This window comes from Neolamprologus multifasciatus, chromosome 20 (assembly GCF_963576455.1).
Source record: "Neolamprologus multifasciatus chromosome 20, fNeoMul1.2, whole genome shotgun sequence".
Classification (NCBI taxonomy): domain Eukaryota; kingdom Metazoa; phylum Chordata; class Actinopteri; order Cichliformes; family Cichlidae; genus Neolamprologus; species Neolamprologus multifasciatus.
In genome coordinates this window covers 18,720,719-18,727,340 of record NC_140458.1, presented here as the reverse complement: position 1 = coordinate 18,727,340, position 6,622 = coordinate 18,720,719, and positions in this window count along the sequence as shown.

Genomic DNA, 6,622 nt, shown 5'->3' with positions numbered 1-6,622 from the left:
CTAGGACTGCGCTCTTCTGGACAGAGATCTCCGATGTTGTTTGCCTAGCTTGGGAGTTCCCACACCTAGTGCTCCGATTACCATTGGGACCACTGTTACCTTCACCCTCAACATTTTCTCGAGCTCTTCTTTGAGCTCTTGGTATTTCTCTAGATTCTCATGTTCCTTCTTCCTGATGCTGATGTTATGGGGAACCGTTACATCTATCACTACGGCCATCTTCTTCTGTTTGTCTACCACCACTATGTCCGGTTGGTTAGCCATTAGGAATGCACCGATACCGGTATCTTGTATCGGCCTCGATACCACATTTTCTAAAGTACTCGTACTCGTTAAAAGTCCCCCGATACCGGGGACCGATACCACAGTCTGAGAAATGTCTATGTTTGGGGTTAATCGCAGGTGCCGAGTGCCCGCCCCCAGGCCCCGGCTGCAGCTCAGAGCGGGGGAGAATGGGAGGCGAGACATGTCAGCCGTGTGGAACTATTTCAAAGTGAATGAAGACAACAAAACAAAGGCGGACTGCAAATTGTGCTCAGCGAAATTGTCCAGAGGAGGCTCAAAAGGTAGCGCATTTAACACAAGCAATTTAATCAAGCACCTAAAATCCCAACACGACAATGAGTACAAGGAGTTTACCCACGCTTCTAAACCAACACAACCCACGCTGCAGCAAACTCTTGCAAGACGAGAGAAAATGTCCAGAGACAATCTACGTGCTGTGAAAATAAGACAGGCAATTATCGAGTACATTGCATTGAGTGACCAGCCACTCTCGGAGGTAGAAAATGTTGGATTCCTGCATCTCCTCCATGTTCTGGAGCCCAGATATGATGTCTCAAGCCGCCGCTACATGATTGACACGGAGCTGCCTAAACTACACATAACATAACAAAACATATCCACAGCCTACTGCAAGCCTCCTCTGCGTTTGGTTTCACCACGGATATTTGGACAAGCAGTGTTAGCCCCGTGTTGCTGATTAGCCTAACCTCCCAGTGGATAGACGAGTTTCACGCCGCAACGAGCCATTACATGCCAAACAATTCCGCGGCTCGCACACCAGCCAGGCTATAGCGCATGTGTTTGAGGAAATGCTCCAGACATGGGGTATACCTAAGACATCAGTACATGTTGTGCTTTGTGACAATGCCAAAAACATGATTAAAGCCATGAATGACGCAGGGCTCCCAAGTCTGCCATATGTCGCGCACACGCTCCAACTGGCTGTTCACGAGGGCTTATTAGCACAGAGGAGCATAGCTGATGCTATAGCAGTGGGGCGGAAAATAGTTGGGCATTTTAAACATTCCGCCTTAGCCTACTCCCGCCTCGAGGACATTCAGGGACAGCTCAACCAGCCAATAAAGAGACTGCAGCAGGACGTACAGACGCGCTGGAACAGCACGTATTACATGCTCCAGTCCCTCATTGAGCAAAAGCGAGTGCTGTGGGTGTCCGAGCATCAACTCCCTGACTATCTCGCCACTCACCAGTGGGCTCTTATGGAGACGACTGTTGCCATCCTCGCCCCCTTTGAGGAACTAACTAAAAAAGTGAGCAGCTACGACGCACTAGCCTCTGATGTCACCCCAGCTGTGACTGTGCTAGTGAGACTTCTAAACAGAGAAACAGACGAACAAATTTAAAATTAAATTTTGTTTTTTTATAATTATTTATTCTGTAATATGTTGCATACAACATGCTTTTCATTTTAAATAAATGTTCTTAATTCCAAACTAGTCCCTTGTTTGTTTGTTTTTTGTTAAATTATAGGACTAAAGCTGTTACCTGTGAATTTAAATCATGTTTTTATTAAGTACTCGGTATCGGCGAGTACTGAAATGCAAGTACTCGTACTCGTACTCGTTGTCAAAAAAGTGGTATCGGTGCATCCCTATTAGCCATCACCATTTTGTCTGTCTGTGTCTAGAAGCCCCACAGGATCTTAGCTCGGTCATTCTCCACCCCTCTTGGGGGTGTCTCCCATTTTGATCTCATGACTTCCAGGCCATATTTGGCACAGATGTTTCTGTATACTATGCCGGCCACTTGGTTGTGGAGTTCCATGTATGCCCTGCCAGCTAGCATCTTACACCCTGCTGTTATGTGCTGAATTGTCTCAGGGGCTTCTTTACACAGCCTGCACCTGGGGTTTTGCCTGGTGTGGTAGAGCCTCATGGTGCTGGACTTGGGGTGAAACCCTCCATGCATTGTCAGGAGCTTCCTTGTCTTGACGTCAGTGGCTTCTATCTCCTCCTTTGGCCATCTTATTATTCCAGCAGGGTACCTGATCATGGGCAGGGCGTAGATGTTGATAGCCTCAGACAGCTGAGACTGCAAGACCAGGTTGACCAACCTGTGCACTGCCTGTATTGATTACAAGAAGGCCTATGACTCAGTGCCTCACACCTGGATCCTGGAATGCCTAGACCTATACAAGACCAACAGGGCCCTGAGAGCCTTTATCAGGAAGTCAATGGGGATGTGGTGGAGAACATTAAGCCCATAGCACAAGTCACCGTCAAGTGCGGGATCTTCCAAGGAGATGCTCTGTCCCCACTGCTGTTCTGCATAGGCCTGAACACCCTCAGTGAGATAATTGACAAGACTGGTTACGGATACCGACTACAGAATAAGATAAGATAAAACTAGAAAGTGCATTTTCTGAAGAAACTGCAGTGTGAATGCTTGAATCTGAATGTATGCACTGAAATGAATTAATTGCTGAATTTAAGTTAAAAATGTTGAATGAGATGAAAAATACAGAAATTTTCGCCTGAAAACAAAAGTGCTGAACTGCTAAAAGCTGACATCCACACAGAAGAAGTTGGAAAATAGCTGAAAATGTTTTAAATGTAAATTAGAAAAACCTAAGAAATGAGAAAAGAAATTTAGAGTCAGAAAACATCTGAATGAATATTAAAAGTTCATATTCTTTGAATCGCTGAATGACTAAAATGTGATCCCTCCACTTGGATCCACACAGTTTAAAAATTTTAAATGTCTGAGCTTTGAAAGACACAGTGTTGGAAAGAGAACAACGATGGCGACGTTTTGAGGGTAAAATGATGGCTGTAGAGCAAACATTGTGGACACAGAAGCAGTTGAAAGAGAAGTGTTTAAGATGAATCTTGGCAGAGTGAGAGAGAGCTCGTTAAGCAGGCAGGTGTGAGCCTGGTTGCTATAGTGACTGCACCCAATGGCTCTATACACATGCACACAGACATGCGCCTCACTTTTGCTGCTTAAAATGAACAGAAAAGTCAGCCCGAAACAAATCGTTCCCAAATGAAAAGTACAGGTTGTATTGACAAAATTCTTTCACCGTGAGCGGCAGCAATGTCTGGTCTACTGAATTCTCAGTTTTCATGCCTGTGGAGTTTATTATATGGACGTGGTGACAGTGGAAAGACACCATGCTCTTCTGATTTTCAAATGAACCTTCTGAGCCATTTTAACATTAGAGTCTATGGAAGAGTTGGAGGGAGGAGGCTGTGCATTGGTGACATTTATGAAAGAACCATAACACCTATTACTATAATAAACACATTGGATGAAAGAGGACAGTGATGGCTACGTTTTGAGGGTAAAATCATACCTGTAGAGCAAACGCTGCGGACACAGCAGCAGTTTTAAAAAAGATTTTAAGATTAATTTTTTCGCTCCTCTCACTCTAGCAGTTGAGCTGTCTCACTCTAGCCCCAACATTCCGTCCCATACACACCCATTATAAACTCTGAAACGGGTGAAAAAACATCATGAAACTTAAACTGGAACTGAAGAAAAAGTATAATAGATATTGAAAAGATAAATACAAGTTGAATAGTTGAATGTCTTGTCTTCGTTTTAAAGTTTGAATGGTGGCTCTATGTCAATGTATGTGGAAGTAGTAAGAGTTTAAAAATGAGTAAGTTGAATGAGGATTTGAAGGGTCTCCCCATTGAAATACATGGGAAATTTTTGTTGAAAAAAGTTGAATAAAATTAAAAATATAAATGTTAAAAATAAGAAAAATAGAAGCAGTCATGTCCAAAAGAAGAGGAATCTAACGGTGTTTGAATGGTTTTTCTAAGTTGAACGGTTTTGAAGGAGTAGGGCTACAAAAAACGTACGGAATAGATAATAAAATATAACTAGAAAGTGCATTTTCTGAAGAAACTGCAGTGTGAATGCTTGAATCTGAATGTATGCACTGAAATGAATTAATTGCTGAATTTTAAATTAAAAAGTTTGAATGAAATAAAAAACAAAACAAAAAACAGAATTTAACCTGAAAACAAAAGTGCAGAACTTATTATAGCTGACGTTTACACAGAAAAAGTTGGAAAATAGCTGAAAATGTTTTAAATGTAAATTAGAAAAACCTAAGTAATGAGAAAAAAAATTTAGAGTCAGAAAACATCTGAATGAATATTAAAAGTTCATACTCTTTGAATCACTGAATGACTAAAATATGATCCCTCCAATTGGATCCACACAGTTTAAAATTTTTAAATGTTTGAGCTTTGAAAGACACAGTGTTGGAAAGAGAACAACGATGGCAACGTTTTGAGGGTAAAATGATGGCTGTAGAGCAAACACTGTGGACACAGCAGCAGTTGAAAGAGAAGTGTTTAAGATGAATCTTGGCAGAGTGGCAGGTAGAGCTCGTTAGGCAGGCAGGTGTGACAAGCACACAGACATGCGCCTCACTTTTGCTGCTTAAAATGAACAGAAAAGTCAGCCCGAAACAAATCGTTCCCAAATGAAAAGTACAGGTCGTATCGACAAAATTCTTTCACCGTGAGCGGCAGCAATGTCTGGTCTACTGAATTCTCAGTTTTCATGCCTGTGGAGTTTATTATATGGACGTGGTGACAGTGGAAAGACACCATGCTCTTCTGATTTTCAAATGAACCTTCTGAGCCATTTTAACATTAGAGTCTATGGAAGAGTTGGAGGGAGGAGGCTGTGCATTGGTGACATTTATGAAAGAACCATAACACCTATTACTATAATAAACACATTGGATGAAAGAGGACAGCGATGGCTACGTTTTGAGGGTAAAATGCTGCTGTAGAGCAAACACTGTGGACACAGCAGCAGTTGAAAGAGAAGTGTTTAAGATGAATCTTGGCAGAGTGGCAGGCAGAGCTCGTTAGGCAGGCAGGTGTGACAAGCACACAGACATGCGCCTCACTTTTGCTGCTTAAAATGAACAGAAAAGGTCAGCCCGAAACAAATCGTTCCCAAATGAAAAGTACAGGTCGTATCGACAAAATTCTTTCACCGTGAGCGGCAGCAATGTCTGGTCTACATAATTCTCAGTTTTCATGCCTGTGGAGTTTATTATATGGACGTGGTGACAGTGTAAAGACAGCCATGCTCTTCTGATTTTCAAACGAACCTTCTGAGCCATTTTAACATTAGAGTCTATGGAAGAGTTGGAGGGAGGAGGCTGTGCATTGGTGACATTTATGAAAGAACCATAACACCTAGTACAATAGTAAACACATTGGATGAAAGAGGACAGCGATGGCTACGTTTTGAGGGTAAAATCATACCTGTAGAGCAAACGCTGCGGACACAGCAGCAGTTTTTAAAAAAGATTTTAAGATTAATTTTTTCGCTCCTCTCACTCTAGCAGTTGAGCTGTCTCACTCTAGCCCCAACATTCCGTCCCATACACACCCATTATAAACTCTGAAACGGGTGAAAAAACATCATGAAACTTAAACTGGAACTGAAGAAAAAGTATAATAGATATTGAAAAGATAAATACAAGTTGAATAGTTGAATGTCTTGTCTTCGTTTTAAAGTTTGAATGGTTGCTCTATGTCAATGTAAGTGGAAGTAGTAAGAGTTTAAAAATGAGTAAATTGAATGAGGATTTGAAGGGTCTCCCCATTGAAATACATGGGAAATTTTTGTTGAAAAAAGTTGAATAAAATTAAAAATATAAATGTTAAAAATGAGAAAAATAGAAGCAGTCATGTCCAAAAGAAGAGGGATCTAACGGTGTTTGAATGGTTTTTCTAAGTTGAACGGTTTTGAAGGAGAAGGACTTCAAAAAACGTACGGAATACAGAATAAAATATAATAATAATAATAAAGAAACAGAAGAACAATACTGTGAATGCTTTTACAAGCATTCACACTAACTAGAAAGTGCATTTTCTGAAGAAACTGCAGTGTGAATGCTTGAATCTGAATGTATGCACTGAAATGAATTAATTGCTGAATTTTAAATTAAAAAGTTTGAATGAAATAAAAAATAAAAGAAAAAACAGAATTTAACCTGAAAACAAAAGTGCTGAACTTATAATAGCTGACGTTTACACAGAAAAAGTTGGAAAATAGCTGAAAATGTTTTAAATGTAAATTAGAAAAACCTAAGTAATGAGAAAAAAAATTTAGAGTCAGAAAACATCTGAATGAATATTAAAAGTTCATACTCTTTGAATCACTGAATGACTAAAATGTGATCCCTCCAATTGGATCCACACAGTTTCAAAATTTTAAATGTTTGAGCTTTGAAAGACACAGTGTTGGAAAGAGAACAACGATGGCGACGTTTTGAGGGTAAAATGATGGCTGTAGAGCAAACACTGTGGACACAGCAGCAGTTGAAAGAGAAGTG